The following is an 18,833-nucleotide window of genomic DNA, read 5'->3' as shown; positions in this document are numbered from 1 at the left end:
TGTTCTCTCAACTTTATACATCATTGGTATTCATCTGTCGTCTGGAATGTAATGACTTTCTCAGATATGTGTAGGCTAAATGAAATGGCATGACCTGAACTACTGAGGGGTTTAATTGCTGGGTGTAAAAACAGTGCAAAAATGTAGACTCATAAAGCTAATTGGTACAGCACTGAGATTTATGAACATTAGAAAAAAGTTATTTCTTAACTGACTGGATACATTAGACTTCAAGGATCAAAAATGTAACAGTGTGAATTAAAATACACAAACTTTGCCTTTTAGGTTATCAAAGAGAAAATCTAGATTGTTTGCTCAGTAGTGGAAATGTTAGTCTCCACCAGTAGCTATTGAATAATTACTCAACTCAAACCGGAGTCAGAAAATATTTTGAAAAAGTAGTAGTATTTATATTTGTACCATAACTATTTAATAGAAGAGAATGTTAATCACCAAAACTAACGTCCTCCACACTCAACCAACTTTCTAAATCTCATCTGTGATCCAGTGTAGGCCAGAAAAAACACATTCGTAGATCTGTTGCCAGACCTGATGGGATCAATCGAAAAAGTAGGAAGTACTGCTGAGAGAGTAGCTGAGGGTCCACTCACATGTTGATCTGTCGCTCTGCTAACATTTGACTCATACGTGTGCAACTGCACTTGATAAAAATTTACATTTTAGTTCATGCACTTTAAAGTGTTGAACTGCAATGGATGTCTAAGTTAATAACATAAAGTGAATGAAAAGAGAGAAATTGCTGCTGATGTTTCAGTAAAAAGAGCATTTCAACTTGGTTGACTAGCAACATTATCCATTTGAATACCGCATGATTCAGTAGAATAGCACGGTGCGAAAGATAGCTGTCAGAAACATCATGATGTGACGAGACCTCACATTATCTAGAGTGATCATTTTTTTGCCGTCTAAAGGTGTTAGTTTATCAGGGCAATCTTGTCATTCAAGATGCCCAGTACATCAACCTTATGATGAACTCGCCATCTCAAGTGAGAGGAAGCCCCTCAGACTTTAGGTTTGATTTTGGCAGTACTGCAGGAGTCTGTGGTGTAATGTACGCTCTCCACTTTCCCCCGTCTTTCTGGTTCTGTTAATGTTCAAAATGTTAACAACGCATGGGATGTCAGACCGCTGCGAGTTGTAGCTTCTGCAGGCCGAGGCCTCTAGTGTCAGCGTGGAGGCTTCTTCTCTGTCTATCTAGTGCTGGTATGGTTCTTTTACACCATAAAGATAGTCTCCGGGTTCCTTACACAAATATGTTGTGAGTACAATTATGTACATGAGCCTAAATCAATACTTGCAACTATGCAAAGTAGTTCTTTCGCCCTAGGGTGAAGATGAACGTGACTTTTATACAGAGTATGTTAATTCTGTTACGTACATCATGTGCAGTGACTTTTCTAAGAATCCTCATGCATAATAAATGAGGCTGGTTCAGCACATAACAGGGTAAAGGGTCAGTGCTAGAACCGTTATGCAGAGCAAGGTAAGACAAATGTAGGTAAAAGGTTGTGTAGCTACCTAGGCCTAGATTGGGGTTCATTGAGGTACATACAGGGTATGTGGCGTGTTTTGAGTTGCATTGGGCTGGTGGCAGAATCTGTGTAGTTGGGAGCTGGCAAAGAGGGAATGACTACTGCACCTGTATTCTGGGAGCGCCAGACCCTTCCTCCTCCCGTTTTACTTGCTCAGATTACTATTTATTGCCACTGTATGTGTAGAGTGGGATGATGTAGGGCTCATGCTCACGAGGCAGCCCTCAGTCCAGCACTCATCACTTTGGGAAATTAGTCACTTTTACTTTCCACTCCTACCTCTATATGATTTCCACCAGAGTTGCTGGTGGTGCTTAAATGTTCCCAGCCAGTGGCAGATGCTCAGGGCTATATGCAGCGTATGCCCCCTGCTTTTACCTAAGCTTTGAGCATGCACCTTGTAGGATCGTGTCAGACAGCACTATTAGGCTCTCATGTGCCCTCCGGTACCTCTTCCTCATGCACATTTTGTGGCAAGGAGACAGGCTATGTCCAGGGGAGCAAGCCATATGGAAACAAACATTCAGGATTTGCTTGTGTGACTCGAAGAATACTGATCACTGCCTGGACTCGTATTTAGCAGGGTGTAGTTCCTCAGGCAGCACCCTCAGCCGAGTCATCCATTGGTGAAGTACATGGTAGGCTATTTACTGGGACATGAGTTTTGTGCAGTGTTTTCTTTGTTGTTTGTGTAGTACAAGAAGAGCGCCACAGTGCCTGAAACCCCTTGGAGCCTATATGCTCTCTCAATAAGAATGCCTTGAGCCAATTCAGAGCTGCACTATACGGGCCTCCTCATTCATTCAGTGGCCTGGGTACCTAATTGTTTGAGTGTAATGTTCTCCTTTGCATATTAAAAGAACCTTTGCTTTTCACTGCGTTTCTCCTCCCACCGTAAAATTGTTTTCATTCTTTGGAATTCTCTCCTTTGGTAAAATTGTCATAGTCTCAGTAAATATTTTGCTTATGTAGTTCTTCTCACAGTAGTCCTGTATCAGTTTGCGTGACTCCTGATGAGTGGCTGCAGTTTCTTAGCAAATCAAGGCCACTTCAGTAGCATGTCCTCACTAGACAAGTCTCCTCAACTGAGCGGTTCTACCCAGTGCATTCCTAAGGAGAGTATGTTCCTGCGTCTCTTTTGAACCTAAAGTGCTACTGCTGGGAATACAGTCCGATGCATATTGATTATCTTTTGGCCGATTATTAATATGTGAACTTTAAGCAATGAACCTGATTGTGTTAGTATTTTTTGTATTAATCATCAGAGAATTGTTGTATGCGTTTAGCAGCCTACCCTGGTTTTTTACCGAAGTCTTTCACTTTACCTTTTTCCGAGGTACATAAACATTTCTATGACCAGTGTCCTTTCTTACTGCTACGAGCTGTAAATCTTACTGTAATATATATATATATATATAATTACAAAACATCTGCCTGAAAAAATAACATTACCCTAAACGTATTGTGGAAGCGCAGGCCGGATAAACCAACGCGGAGGCTGTATATCTCTCTTAATTTTGACGGTTTCTTTTTATTTTTAGTGATTGGGAAAGTTCAGACAAAAGGTTGTTGCGGCTTCTGTATTCCTCAAGGGGTCTACTTCGGATTCTTCTGATGTGGTGTTCTCTGTCTCTTCCTTCTCTTCCCGTCTTCGGTGGTTTCCTGCGGAGGCTCAAGTTGAGAGGAAAAAGAGGGAGCAATCAGTAACTGTATGTGGTGAGGCTCAAGAAGACGCGCACCCTTCACCACACCCGGTGGGTGCTGATAATCCAAAAGAAAGGAATTGTGAAGACAAGGGAGGGGGGGGGGGGGGTGGAAAGATAAACGATAAACTAGACTAACGAGAACAAAGACAAGATAATAGGGCCTGGAATGCTTCTTCACAGGTTGCCTAGTGTGAGGTATAGAAACCCGACTTTACTTAATCAGCCGGTCTCCTTTTCTCTAAAGAAAGTTAGTGGGCATGTGTATCCCTGAGATCGGGATCTCTATATTGTGTCCCAGAGCCAGAAAGGTGCTCAGCGTAGGGCAATATCTCATGCACGCGTTATACCAAGTGCCTGTTTTCCCTTCCTTCTCCCTCAGTCCCTCCTCCCTGTTCACCCTTCCCGTCGCCACTCACCGGCTCCGCCGCAGCTTTCCTGAGTTGCGGCCGCTCTCCAGTATCCTCCTGTGGATACCACCACTCCTCACTCCACCGCTCGTCGTCCTCTTCCCACCGCTCGTCGTCCTCTTCGGGTTCGACGCCTCCGTCTCTGGTTCTGTTTCCCGACTCTTCCTCTTGCTCTGCTTCTCCCACGTCTCCTCTGTCTGTCCAACTCGCGCTCTCTTTCTCGCTGATGCAGTCCCTTTTCACTTGCCATTCGTCGATCCTTCCAGGGTCAGCCCCGCTTTCTTCCGCCGCGTCAGACCAGTACCTTTCTCCCTGTGTGGATACACAATACGGGGGTGGGGTTATCCCCCCGTTTTGCCGTACGCCATTGATTTGTTTCCAGATTCCCCTGTAGCGGGAGGAGGTGGTTGGACCGGTATCGGTCAGGGTACGTTCACCCTGATTATATGGTGAGACCCTCTCACAATTACCTTTAAAAAGTCTTCATTGCCCTAGACTCCCAGAAACTGATAGAACCAGAAAATAAGAATGCATTTTGCATCTAAAACGTAGCTCATAATAAGTCTGCACTGTAGTTTTCCTGTAATCCGTTTTAGTGCCTTACAGTTGCAAAGCCTGTGATTTTGCTAATTGCTTGAATTGATTACAAAAAGACATATATATTAGGCCATATGTGTATCTCTTATTTTTTTAGGATTTTGAGTGTCCACTTGTGAGCATCTTGAAAGATAACGAGGCAAACGTGTTATTGTGGAAGCATTGGTGGAAAATACTCCGATGTTGCTGCTCAGTTCATATGCTCCTTCATTCACTCACTCAAAGAAATGCTGTTTCATGGGAAAGCCATGGTAATAGGGGAGACTTCAACTTGGTGTAGTATGACAGCTTGGCCCACTCCTCTTTCACATAACAGCCTTGGAGAAATTAGACAAAGAGCTAAAATGATTATACTGATGCACAATTAGTTTGAGTTGTGACTTATGCCACACTTTGGAGTGATTATACACGTGTTCCTCTGTGCATGGAACAATCTTAAGAAATATTTTAATAGCTAAGACGTTATTGGAAACTGTTGTAGAATTCAGCACTAGAGATATTGTGAAGTCTTGCAAATGTTGATTGCCATGTTAGAGACTGGTATCTCATGGAACAGCTGCCTATTTAATTCCTCTAGTGAGGAAATAAGAAAATGATAGTTTGGGAAAAGTTTAAAGCTACTTTTAGCTTTCAACATATAAGAATAAGATATTTCAATAATGTACAAAACTTGAAAAAATTAGTAAGTAGAAAGAAAACTGCTCATTTCGGTATGAGACGCGAGACTCATCTCACCATAGGTAAAGTAAGGACAATTTTAATTATCTGTTCAATATTTGAGAAGATGTTTCTTATAAGAGGGCAATTATTTTTGGATGTGAGATGACCAAGATGAAAGCCTTCTGGCTAAATAATTCAAAAAGTTGGCCTCGCTATATTTTATTATAAATGACCATTGTGAAATGTAAATTATAAATGTGTACATGAAGAACTAATTTAGCATTTTAAACACTTGCACGAGACAAATGAGATGGTGGTAAATGAGTATTTCAACCTGTTTTTTGAGAATCTACCTTTCCAGTGTTACAAATTAAGATATTCCCTGCACACTCTTGGTGTGCATTTTAACGCAATTCCATATATTTTCAAATTTTCTTAGGTTAGACAATGGGCATAATACATTTTTGAACAACATCTATTAAGTTGCTGGTTGCTATTCATGGGTCAAAGTAATTGCAAACTCCAACAGCAAACGGCTTGTTTCGTCCAGTGGACTTTTTTCAGTCCTGTGGTAACTTACATAGACACACATAAGACACTATGACAAGATACATACAATTAGTTTGAATGGTAAACCGTAGGTTAAGTAGAGACTTTAATTTTATATTAGTAATATAATGGTAACATAATAATACTAGTGCTGTTGAAAAAACAAAAATTTGATAAGCAAAATTGTATTACAAGTTTCTATATGAAAATAACATTAGGACCAATATGTAGGGATCAAGTCCTAAAACCGAGAAGTAAGCGTTCTTGTAACGTAGTGAAGTGATGTCCATAATCTAAGCCCTGTAAGTTCATGAAGAAAAATCCACATGCAAAGTAGTGAATATGTTAATGTTGTTGGTCTTTTGAAATGGTCCACCCGTATAATGTAGAGGTTGAGGGAGAAGAAGTTCTGTTCACCACAGCTAAATGAATTTAAAGTACTCTGGAGAAGTAGTAATAGCTGAAGTTGCATGTTTTAAATTGGGCAATCTAGGGAAAAGAGAAGAGTATGCCCACCCCATGCTGACGACATTGATCAGTTTCTGAAGGGGACGATTGACAACACAGAAATGTCTCTTCATTAACCCTCCCACCCTCCGTGAGAGAAGCCTCTGGCAAAGACACTAGGACTTTCCCTTCCGACCTCACGGGGAACAAGGCTTTCACCTTCTCTGCACTACAAAGGTAATGTGGAGCGTGTGATGGTCTCGTCCTCTGTATTTAAGGAGTTAATCTGAACTCGTTTTTACCCGAGCCATGTTGCTACCACCCTGGAATATTGCAGGGCCTCTTCCCATTTGTTAACATCTATATTCTATGAGTTCATTTACACTTTGCTTTAAGTATGTCTAAAATATGCCAGGTGTTTATTATTAACCATTGTCTTATAAAATAAAGAAGCAGCTTTCTTACGTAATGATTCTGAAAATACCCCACTTCCAAGTGTGTAGCAGTCCTGGAATGACACATCAGTGGACACACGTGGTTAAAGAGTGCTGAATAATAATGACTACAACATCTTGGTGTCAGTAGAACTATGTGCACTTTGTTTAAAATATTTCAATCTGTGTTGGCTCCAGGCCTCACTCCAAGCCTGTCAGATGTGACTTTCTTTAAGGGTCACATTTACCCACAAAGGAGTACGCTTTGTAAGGACCTGTTTCCAAGGAAGTCTTACATATACTACTTGCAACTTGCCGTGCTGTCACTTCTGATGATGTGTGGTCACGTGGGACTTATAACCACCCACTTCATGCATGGTCATCAGGTAGCTGTAGAACCCAATCGTATGTCTTTCCATCCAAATAGAGGGCTTCCCATGCAGTGAGAAGGTCAGGCATTCACCACCAAAAATTGTGATGTCCAATAATGACAGACATGGTAGAGTTATTTTACTATCGTAGACCTCTTCAGTGTGTGTACTAGGAAAAGTCTAGGGAATAGTCGTCCTACAGCAAGGTATGTTTTTCAGCCTTAAGACTCTGAAAACAAAACTCATCATGTCCGCCATAAGTGGTATTTCACAGTAGATACATGAACTTTCAAAGACTTATCATTTTAAAAGGAGCTCCGTTGCTCAGGAGAGAGTGGTGATGTCCTGTAGTGTCTCAGGTCTCACCTGAATTAGTTGTGCATTTCTTAAAGATTAAGGATGAGTAATTCTAATTATTGTCTTGTGCTATATACTCCTTTGTGCTATAAGCCACCCTCTACTTTCAAGAGGCATCAGTTGTTGGACTTAATACACTAAGTGACTGATAGAAGCAAACAAAGGGAGAATCAAATTAATTCAAGAGTTTATTGTAAAAGTAGATTGTGTCGTAGTTCGAACTGGAAACGAGGTTTTAACCTATGACTGCACCAGAATGTGAGAGAGAGTCTTGTAGAGACCAGCACGTATGGATCTTTTGAAATTGTGTGTTTCCAGTATTTGTTGGGCGAGCCAGGCCATTGCAGAAATAAAGAAATGCCTGTTATTGAATTGAAGAAAGTGACTACTTTTTGGGATGACATTTTTGATGTCATAAGTTTAGCTCTAGATGCTGAGTTGTATATCCTCCACTTTAGGGATTGTGTTATAATTTGAGAGGGAACTATGGTTTTGATACAGCACAAAGGATGTGGCTATCAAGAGTTTAAATAATCAACAAGAAGAGGACTGTGAAAGTCTTGAAATGCTGATCCAGTCCGAAGGCTGGATTTTTTGTTTAATAGATCTTGCCAAAAAAATTTAAACATTTTGGGCTGTAAACGGACTTTTCAGGAAAAGTAACATTGCGCATACAGTTAGCCTTCTGTGAAATTAATCATGAAAAGTTTTTTATTTTTTAGTATGTTAGGCCTTGCCGTAAATCTAATACTCCAGGATTATTAAATAGATTGTTAATTCCCTGTTTGAGCTATGTAATGGAGATATGTAATGCAGATTGTAGATCTTCCCGATTACTAGTTCATTTAATCCACCCACTTTGATGTTTTAATTTTAAAAAGTCTGTAGAAAATTATTAATTTCAGCCCTCCCCGTTTTTGCCAAGTCCCAGGGTAATATCCAGAGAGCGTAACATAAAGTTTATTATTGATAAGGCTGTAGTGTTAGTTGCAAAACATCTAGGTGTCCTCTTTTCTAACTGTTTGAGCAAAAATCGACCACTGATTTGTTTACTGAAAATTTACATTTTATTCTACATCCCTCAGAAGGGATTTGGTTATCCAGGTGATTTTTTTTTTAAGCTGATCGTGTGCATCATGATCAGGGGAGTTTTTCCCTTTGGTGGTTTAAGAGGGTGGTTCTAGTTCACACGGAGTCTTGCCACATTCACCATGTTGCCCAACAGGTATAATTGTTTTGGAAAACACTATCATTATAACTTTTTATTAGTTGGGAGTAATGATCCTGCTTCCATCAAGGACTAATTGTATACATTGTATGATTTGGGCAGTTCGCTTGATCTCATTTTGAATGTGTTCTCTTTTCTGCCCAAATCAGATGATAATCGTATTTTGCACAGTCAGCATTGATGCTTATCAAGGATTTCTTTCCATGGAACTGTGAATCACGAAATTAAGACTTTCAATTTTAGTAACCAGTTGGTGGAACAGCTTGATTAAGTACCTTAAACGAGCTTGTAATGTTTGATTCTCAATACTGGCACCTTTGTGTTTTCAGACGTGTTCGGTATTAGCACTTTTCCATGCTCAAGAAGAGTACAGAATTTAACTCAAGCTGATGGCAGGCATTTTCTTTTGCTTTGCGGTACCTGTCAGCACTGCCTCCCTTTACACATTTGACTGTTTATTTAATAGCTTCATTAAGCACTTACTGTAAGTGTTAGACAAGGCCCCTGGTCTGGTTTGGTCATGACCTTTTTGCTGTACCAGAGCATCAGCTTGAAACGGGAAAAACAGCCTTGGCTACTGCCATTGGAAACTGCCTCATCATTTTGGTTCTCTCATATCACTGCCAAGGAAGAGAGATGAACAGTACCACACCAGCTCCTTCTTGCACCACTCCTAGTGTGGTCTTCACGTCTTGTGGGCTGTGAGCCCTCTTCACCCACAAAAGAAAACAGATTGTTAAGAGAATTTTGGAGAAAAAGAAATGAGTGATGGAGGTGAGGTGAGTCTAAGGGGCATATGTGAATGATAAAAGCGTCAAGGAGTCAGGCGGAGAAAGGTCATTGATGAGAGCTTGGGAGGATTATATGTGAAGGGGTGGAAGTTTTTGCCAGGTAAGACGGATAAAGGTTGATATATAAATAGAGAGAAAACAGTGAGAGGAACATGGAGAGGCACAGATCAAGGCGAGGTGTGGTTGCCACAATGTGACAAAATGCAATCCAGAGAGAGGCAGAAGGAAGATCCTAAAAAAGGGCACAACGGCTAGATACATTTTGATAGAAAAATGTTGAGATTAGAGGAAAGGCTGAGAAAGCCCAGTGGGCGAAAAGGTGAATAAAGTCTCCAGATAAAAGGAAAGAAAAAGAGATCCATGTAGAGAAATGTTAAGAGACCCACTAAAACAGCAAGCAGACCGTAGACTTAAACAAGGAGAAAAGCATGAATGGGATAATTGCAGAAAAGATTAAAAGGAGACTCGCAGAAAAGGAAGGGTTATAGGACTTGAAAAAACAGAGTGCAGAAGAGACACAAGGAAGTGGATGCTGAAACCAACACTGGGAAAGGGCGTAAAGGCCTATTCATATGTAATGGGTAAAATGTTTACAGAAAGGGAAACTTATGAAAAGAAGGCTCACAAAAATAGAAAGGACAAAGCCTTTCCGACTAAAATGGTAAAAAAGATTTACAGAAAGAAAATGGACTTGAGCGACTCGCTGAAGGAGAAACAGTGAAAGACGTGTAGAAGGATAAAAAGTAAAAGTTACTCCCTGGGATAAAAAGGCCCATCAGTGTTTGAAGGATAACGAGACTCTCAGAGATTAAAATATAGCCCCATAGAAGGAGAGGTCAAGAGATTATCAGAGTAAATGAGAACGCCACAACAAAAGTAAAGGGGAGACCCGCAGAAAGACAAAGATTTTAATATCGATTCCCAGGGAAAGAGATCGACCCACAAACCCACAGACAGAATGAAAGATAGGTCCAGAAACAGAAGGATAACCAGCATTGGGAATACCAATAGGTCATGCCTTTGAGACATATTGGCTTTGCCAATTTTTTTTAGCCATGCTGTACAGCGAGGCTAAAAAACATTTTTTTTATAAAGAGTCGATGATACGGCCGCTGTACCATTTTGTTGGCTTAATCATGATTTCAGCGGTGTGGGCTTAATCATGATTTCAGCGCACATGTGCACGCTTACAAAAAGACAAAGGATTTGTTTTATTTACCAAGATGGATTGGTGAATTTAAATAAAGTAGCTTGAGAGCGCTTTTGAAAAATGTAATGCTAGCATTTTATTTTTTAAAACAAGCATTGACAAGACAGGTCTCGCCTTTGGGGCCTGTACGCTTTGCCAAGGGGTGTTTGACATGCTGCACAGCATATTTAATGTTGTGCAGCATGACAAAAGAATAAATAAACTACCAATACCGCTGTGTCATTTTGTAGCTAGAAAGAAACAAAAGTGAAACAAAAAAATGGGACCCAGAGGGAAGAAACACATTGGGGACGTTATTGGGGGAAGCAACATGGGGACTGAAGCAGCAACACAGGAGGGGCAAAGAAGCACACGGAGAACAAATCAACAAGGTTGAGTACAGAAGCATACGGTGAGACAAAGTAACATGGTGACGGGTGAGAAGCAACACACTGGTTGAAAAACACAGATAAGTACACGGCGAGACAGAGGAACATGGAAACCAGGTGGGGGCTTGAGGGGAGGGAGCATAGAAGCATACGGCTAGACACAGTAAGACAGTGACAGGGTGGAATGCAAAATGTCCTAGCTAACGTGCAGGAAAGTTTCAATTCTATTAAGGACTCGGGGGCGAGGATTAGGCTACTCTTTCTTCCATTTATTAGCTCCAGCAGTCTTACAAAAGTACCACAGTCCATGAAACAAACTACATTTCCCATAAACACAGGGAAAATGGAAACAGAAAAAGTCCAACAGAGGCCGCCAATCCTGAGCGAGGACGTCCCATAACTTCCCCCGCGGACGCTCTATTCTCCTCTTTCTTCGGTCGACCCTGTCAAGGCAGTCTTTGGTCACTTCTGCTTGCCTGCATCCGATCCTAAGGCAAGAAAAAATGTAGGTAAGACCGAGAGTCTAGAACTCTATGCAACAGTCTTAATCAACATGACCTGTCCAAAAACAAGTAAACCACCATGGCATAATCCAGTGGATCTTTGACAAGAATCATTACTGTGAAACATGTTACTCACCATCCGTACGCAGAAGTTCTGGGTGGGTCCGGATGAAAAAACGGGTGGGCTAATCCTCGCCTCTGACTCCTTAATAGAATTGAAACTTTCCTGTATGTTAGCTAGGAAATTTTGCATTCTAGATTTGGCTAGTTTAAAGCTTGTCCACCACCAAAGATCCAAGAGTCACTACTGGTTTAAAGTAAAAACTCTTAAAGGTGGAAGCCGAAGACCAGTCTGCGGCACTCAAAATGTCTTCTAGTCTCGCTCCCAGCGAAAAAGCCTTGGATGCCATTGCCCCCCTCACCGAATGAGCTCCAAAACGGGAAATATCTATACCTGCTTTCTGCATCACCCAGCGAACCCATCTCGCAATCGTAGGGGACGAAACCGCCCCATGTGGCTTAGTAAGAGCAATGAACAATTGTTTAACGCCCTGTGGACGTATATCTATTGTCACCACTTCATAGGCCTTGAGCGCTTTGACCACACACAATTTCGGGGTGTCAGGGAAAGCAGGATAGGACACAGACCGTGAGTTACACTTAGTTTGTCTGGAAAAGTGAAAAGTAACTCCTTCCGGGGTAAACACCCGTCCCATGAGATCTAGGGCCCTCACATCCGAAATCCTGCGACACGAAATCAAACACAGCTTAGCTGACATTTGCTTCCTTGACAGATACTTGTTGGACGGCCATGACCGAAACCGGTTTAAAACCCTGTTCACATCCCATAACCCGGAGTAACGCGGTTCTGGAGGTACAGACAGCCGGATACCTCTCCATAATTTACAAGTCAACAGGTGTTCGCCAATCGGGCGATTATCCAATGGAACATGGCCCACCGAGATTGCGGAACGAAAGGTGTTAATCGACCTATAGGCCAGCCCCTCTTTAGCTAGCGAGGCTCAAAAGTTAAGGACGTAGACAATGTCTGCCCCCATAGGATCCACCTGTTGTCGTAGACACCAACTTCCCCACCGTGACCATGCGGACCGGTATCTCTTATTAGTGCTCTCGGCCCAGAACTTGGAGAGTGAAACGGCAGCGTTCTCCGAAAGGCCTGGGACCTTCCAGCGTTGCCTGTAACCCGCCAGGCCATCAATCGCAGTCCGCCCGTCACCAGAAGATGGTGGGATTCCCCTGAGGATCCTTGAGGAGACCGTGACCGAGGGGGTAGAGGGATTGGAAAATCCCAGGAAAGTTCCATCAGAACTGGAAACCAGGCTTGCGACCTCCATATTGGGGTGATCACTACTAGGTCCGCCTGTTGTCTCCTCACCTGGGTGGATAACATCATGATCAGTGCAAAGGGGGGAAACGCGTAACCCCGCTCTTTGCTCGAATCCTGGAGGAAAGCATCCACTGCCGATGCTTCTGGATCCGGGCACCAACTGAAGTAACGATCCAGCTGGGTGTCCAGACGGGAGGCAAAGAGGTCCACCGAGAAAGGACCCCATCGAGATTGGATTTCTCTGAAAACACTGGGGTGTTGTTGCCATAAGCTGGTGTCCTTCCAGTGACGAGAGCACCAGTCTGATGTTCAAGGATGACAAGGATATCTGGTTGGAAAGGCAATATTCCCACAGAGCGTGGGCCAAATTTGACAATGCTTTGGATCGTCTTCCCACAACCCCCCCCCCCCCCCCCGAGATGGTTGATGTAGCGCACTGCTGCTACATTGTCCATCTTGAGCAGAGCACAGCTCTGGATCTTGTCCTTTGTCCAGGCAATTGATGTGGAGGGCCTGCTCGGTAGAGAACCATCTTCTGCCGGTGGATACTTCTCTGCAACGAGCACCCCAACCAGAACCACTGGCATCCGATTCTTTTACCAGGTCTGGTTGTGAACCGAAGATTGCCCAGCCATTCCAGGCCTCCATATGTTCGATCCACCATCTCAGTTCTGTCTTGGCCTCGTCTGTGAGAGGCACGACCTGAGAGTAGGTAAGGCCTTTGCGCAAGTGATAGGCTTTGAGGCGCTGAAGGGCCTTGTAGTGCAGGGGGCCCAGAAATATAGCTTGAATCGAAGACGAAAGAAGACCCACCACTCTGGCTAGGTGGCGTAGGGAAATCGTGGGCTTTGTCAGCGTACGCTTCAGCTCGTGCCTGATCTTGGATAACTTCCGAGAGGGCAGGGACAAGGTAGCCGCAACAAGTCTATCATGAAGCCCAGAAACTGCATCTTCTGGGAAGGGATCAGGTCTGACTTGGTCCCGTTGATGACAAATCCCAGAGACTCCAGGAGAGACACTGTTTACTGCAGTTGCGTCAGCAGACGTTGGGGACACTGACTCATAGTGAGAATGTCGTCCAGCTAAATTATCTGCCGGATGCCCTCCAATCTGAGGCGCTCCACCACGGGCTTCATCACCTTGGTGAAACACCACGGAGCGGAAGATAGCCCGAAAGGGAAGGAGGCGAACTCGAAAATCCGAGAACCCCATTGGAACTGCAGAAAACGTCTGTGAGGGGCAAAAACTGGGATCGTAAGGTAAGCGTCCTAGAGGTTCCGGCGGACTAGCCAGTCTTGCGCCTGCAGCAAGTCTCTCAGGAGGTGAATGCCCTCCATTTTGAAATGGCGGTAGATAAGCCACCTGTTGAACTCTCGTAGGTTTATTACAGGTCGGTAGCCGCCATCCTGTTTCTCCATCAAGATGATGTTGCTGAGGAACCCCCGGGGGTGCAAAGTGGAGGGGGTAATCGCCCCTTTCTGCAATAAGTCCGAGATCTCTCTGTCTATAAACTCCCTCTGCTCCCGAGTGAAAGTTATGGGTCCGGGGCGAAGGGGCTGGGTAGGTTGGTTGACATACTCTATCTGAAAGGGATCTGCGACGTTCCCTAAGAAGATCATGGCCCTCTGCGCCCAACTAGAGAGGGTGTCCTAGGCCTTGGCGTCTTTGGCCATATCGAGGATTTTCGCCAAGGGTCCTGCTATGTCCGAGTTTATCTTGGCAGGCTCTCCGCGAACGATCAATGCCCTTCTTGGGATCGCGGATGAATTTTGCTAAGAAGGTGGACATCTTAGGGTCTACTTCTGGTGTAACTGCTACTTTACCCTCTAGGGTAGGCAGCGGGCACACCGCACGCAGGCAACTCCTCACTTCTGGTCTAGGGGTTTGCGTAGTCTGGCTGTAGGCCGCCACCTTAGGGGCAGGAACCCACTGTGATGAGCATGGATACAGTAGCTCGTCTGGATTCAGCATGTATGAGCTTAGGTCGGGAGGCGCAGTCTGGGCAGGCTTGGATGGGCGCCAAGGTCTCTCCGACTCCCCGTCGGACGTCTGGGGGGACTCGTCTGGGTCCATTGTAGCCCCATCGTCTGGAACACCAGAGGGTTCCCCCAGGACTTTCTCCGGTTTGCTGGGTGGTGCGGGAGTCCTGGTCTCCATGAAAGCCTTCTTGAGGCAAGCAAAAGCATCTGTGTCCACCCCTGCGTAGTGAGGACGCTTACGTTTGGGGTCCACCGCGCTAGTGGAAGGTTGGCCCGGAGGTAGGGGATTGTTCCCCGACAGATCTTCCCTCTGCTCGAGGGGTTGCTGGCATTGTGCCCTGCTGAAGGTTAATTTTCTTCTCCAATGGCGCAACCACTTGTGACACCGCCTTGAGGATGGAGGAGTCCATGACCTGACAAAAGTGGTCATCCACCAGCAGGTACATGACCTCCTCCTCCTCCCCTTCCTCATAATAATCTTCATACTCCATTGTGGGGTACCCACACACAAATATGCACTCAAATCAAAGGGGGTTCAATATAAGGGTGAAAACCCCCAATAGCAATAAAGCACAGAACGTGCAATTCGCAATAGGCAGAGGCCGGGGACCAAAGCGCCCTCGATATTCTGAGGGTATAGACAAAACCTACCTGGGCCGGTCCCTTTCAAAGTCACAGTCCTACCCGCGATGCAAGTGTTCAGGCTCTAGGCAGGAGCTCTCTATGATGTTAAATTAGCCCAAATGCGGTTAAACGCATGTGAAGACCTTCCCCCGCGTCTGTAGCGAGTCCGTCTGAACCGTGTTGATCGTGCCGGCGGAACTAGACGACTCGCTGCCGCGTGCGGTGGGGGTAACGCACTGATTAGTGCACAGAGCGAAAGGGCGCGCGGTCTCCTGGTGGCGGGAGGCCACACTGCACCGCGCCGAGAGCCTGAGGGAAAACATCCCCGGCCTCGAAGGAGCGCATGGTGCTCCCGCGGCCGAACCTGCAAGGGAAAAGCTCTGTTAATGCGCAATAGTAAACGACAGTGGAAAGTTTAAGTCCACAATGAGTCGAGTAAGCAATAACCTTAAAATATACACAATAAAACACAATTAACCCAGAATAGAATGGTGAAAAGCAAAGTCACCCATCTTGATGCTGCTGGAGCAGGGAAGAAAGAGGAGGATAGAGAGTCCGCGGGGGAAGTTATGGGACGTCCTCGCTCAGGATTGGCGGCCACTGTTAGACTTTTTCTGTTTCCATTTTCCCTGTGTTCATGGGAAATGTAGTTTGTTTCATGGACTGTGGTACTTTGTAAGGCTGCTGTAGCTAATAAATGGAAGAAAGATTAGCCTAATCCGAAGCCTCTGGTCCTGCCATAGAATTGGAACAGAAACACTTGGCGAGACAGAGCAACATGGAGACTGGGGGGCACAGAAGCACTGTGAGACAAAGTAACACCGAGGTGGGGGGGCGCAGAGAGCAGGCAACGACACAGAGCAACACGGAGGTGGGTAGGGGGCACGTAGTATACATGCAGCCAGCTGGAAAACACAGCTCTCTCAGACTGCTTAATTAAAAAGTAAACAGTAGCACCAAAAACAAAGCGAGCAGTGTAAATACACAGTAATGCGTTGGTACTCCAGTGGAGAGACATGACAGGGAAGTAAAGCCCACACAAACCATCAAAGAAAAAGCAAAAGTGCTAAGCCCACTGTAAGCTAACAAAATGTCCTGCAACAGCCAGTGCATGTGTTGTCTTAGGGGAAGCCTAAAAAAAATGGATGAATAGGTTGTGAGAGAGGGTTGAGGAAGGGTTGATGCGAGAAGCAATATGGCGGGTGGGGTAGTAGCATCCATCAAATCAATCAGGGTCTCAAGGCGCTAGGGGAGGGGGGGAGCTCCGGATTAGACTTAGCGTCGGGTCAGTCGAAAAGCCAGGTCTTGAGGTCCTTCCCAAAGGTTCGCAGGGTTGGGGAGCGTATTATGTGCACGGGGAGCATGAGGGAGAGAGCACTGGCAAAAGGAGAAACAAATCTTCAAAAGAGAGCAACATAGTGCACACGGGGAGAAGCACACAGAAGAGAGAGGGCAACATGACTACGGGTGGGGGAGATCAGCACATGGGCGAGAGAGGGCAACGTGGGGGGGAGAAAAGTACACGAGAGACAAATGGAAAATACCTGCACTCTCATGGAGTGCATACACAAAAGAAAAAAGTAGTTCCTTACAAGCGAGCTGAGGAAGCATTATAGCCAGTCAGAGGGATGGAAAAAAAGCTTTATGTTCCATGGGAGGGACAAACACGAGTGACTGCCTGAAAAAGGAAAGACTTCAAATAGAAAGCATGCAGAGAACAAACACGAGTGACTGCCTGAAAAAGGAAAGACTTCAAATAGAAAGCAAGCAGAGAAGAATCACAGTAAAGCCAACCAATAGCAAGCAATGGGCCGACTGCAGGCCCCTCTGTGTTTTTGTTAAGCCAACGATATACCTCACTCAGGCCGGTAGGCTGATTATAAAAATAAAATATAAAAAAAAAATTCCCAAAATTAGACTGATGAAGTTGCAAATTGTTAAAGGTATATTGGCCCTCTTGCACATACACATTAAAAGACCGTTGAAAATGTATAGGTTGTGAAAATGGCACTGTGCTCACCTACATAATCTGATTGTTAAACAGAGGTCTCTTTACGCTGTAGTGACCTTTTTTGTGCAGATTTTATCTTGCTTTCCTGACTGGTCAATACCTGCCTTTCCTATTTTTCCACTTTAGACCTGGTAGAACCAGCCAAAAGTGAAACGCCAATATCCAAGTTCTAAAAGGTAGCATTATTACAGGCAGTTTTAGATTTAACTTTGTGCTGCGCTTTGCACTGATGTGTGGTGCAATAAATGTCATAGGTTTTAGCCTTTCTAAAATGTAGCAATGCAGGACTTTTGGCCATTGGTGAACTCTTTCCTGTTGAGGATGTGGCTTAGATGTCACGCCCACTGTCCGTAAATGTAGGGGGTTTTATTTGTAGACTCGTGTACTAGTTTTATTCATACACGTGGACAGCTTTGCAAGTGGAACTTGACGTGGTGCAAGGGGATTTCCAGGACTACTCTGCACAATGCTGGTGAGTTGCCTTTCGAAAATGTTTTGAATCGAGCTGAGGTTTCAACGTTGTATTCTGTTGAGTATTGGTTTTAACTAGGTTTGTTTTATAACCTTGGCGTAGACATTTATGATTTTAGCCAAACTATTCTAAACTATCTTCTCTGTGAATGTCCAATGCTAAATTTATTTTAAAGAGGCAATCAATTTGTCATCCTGTACCTTGATTACGTTTACATTCGAAAGGTGTAATATAATACAATGTTTTCAGACGCGACAGGGAACGCTTTAATTCAAATTTATCAACGCTGCATATAAACTACTCTTATCGGTTGGAATATTCTCGGTATTTTCAGCGGCCACTGTTAATATTTTTGTCTAACTAAGGACCAGAGGGAAACTGTATGAATTCAGGCTTGGGATTGGTAAAAAGCGCACACCCTGACATGTTTACTTCAGAAAACGTCCTTGATGGTTGGGGTGCAGGGGCTTGTCCATTTCGGCCTCAAGGGATCAGACTGCCTGAAGATTCTGTCTAAAAATTCATCGTTTCCACACTTTGTCAAAGCAGATAGAATCAGCACTTCCTATACCACTCTCACACAGAAGTCCGGGTGCAATAGAAAACAAGGGTATAAAATGTAATGTAATACGTGCAACTGAGTTACGTTTAATTTGTTGCTATAGAGAACATTTCCTACAGTTTCATTGGTTGGTAATTACATTGTGTCTGAATTAGCACAGTGAGTTAACTCAGAAATCTTCATGTAGCCATTGTCACGTGCTTGAATTGCTGCCTGTCAAATCAATATATTTTATCCGTCGGAGAATATTGAGCTGTCTGATTACAATCTCTTAATACAGTACTCGGCAGTAGGGAACACATTTCACACAGCATGATTTCAGAATACAGCGCCAGCGGGCATTACTCTGATGCATAATATGGCAATATTCCGAAAAAAACAACACAAAGGTTATTGTTGTTAACTGAGCATTTTGATGTGCAGCATTTTTTGATTAGGTTTTGTGTTTGTACTTAGGTGTGTTTGTCATTGTTTCTATTGCTCCTTGCTCGCGCCGTGTCTTGCTGTTCATGCACTGCAGAGCTCTTAGTAATGGTGTCAGTGCTGCCTGTCCCTGTGTCAATTTTAGGTCGAGGACCGTCCGGTCTGCCGAAGGCAGAACCGGAAGTCGGAGATTTAATGTTTCTGAGAGTGGCTCTTTAGCCCGCCTCTCTTTT

At 44.1% G+C, this 18,833-nt stretch overlaps 1 protein-coding gene across 5 annotated transcripts in view; it reads left to right on the top strand.

Annotated features, from left to right (window-relative positions):
• The window catches only part of TRAF2 (TNF receptor associated factor 2), a 407,403-nt gene that overhangs the window by 22,687 nt on the left and 365,883 nt on the right, over nt 1-18,833 (top strand). Inside the window, exon 1 of one of the 5 annotated variants that reach the window (XM_085610949.1) lies at nt 3,210-3,307. The exons of the other annotated variants lie outside the window; for them this stretch is intronic. The gene's annotated coding sequence lies outside the window, so the exon portion shown is untranslated. Of the gene's footprint in view, nt 1-3,209; nt 3,308-18,833 lie in introns of those variants that run through there. 5 annotated transcript variants of the gene reach the window in all.

This window comes from Triturus cristatus, chromosome 1_2, assembly GCF_964204655.1.
Source record: "Triturus cristatus chromosome 1_2, aTriCri1.1, whole genome shotgun sequence".
NCBI lineage: Eukaryota > Metazoa > Chordata > Amphibia > Caudata > Salamandridae > Triturus > Triturus cristatus.
This window is presented reverse-complemented; position numbering and strand designations above follow the sequence as displayed.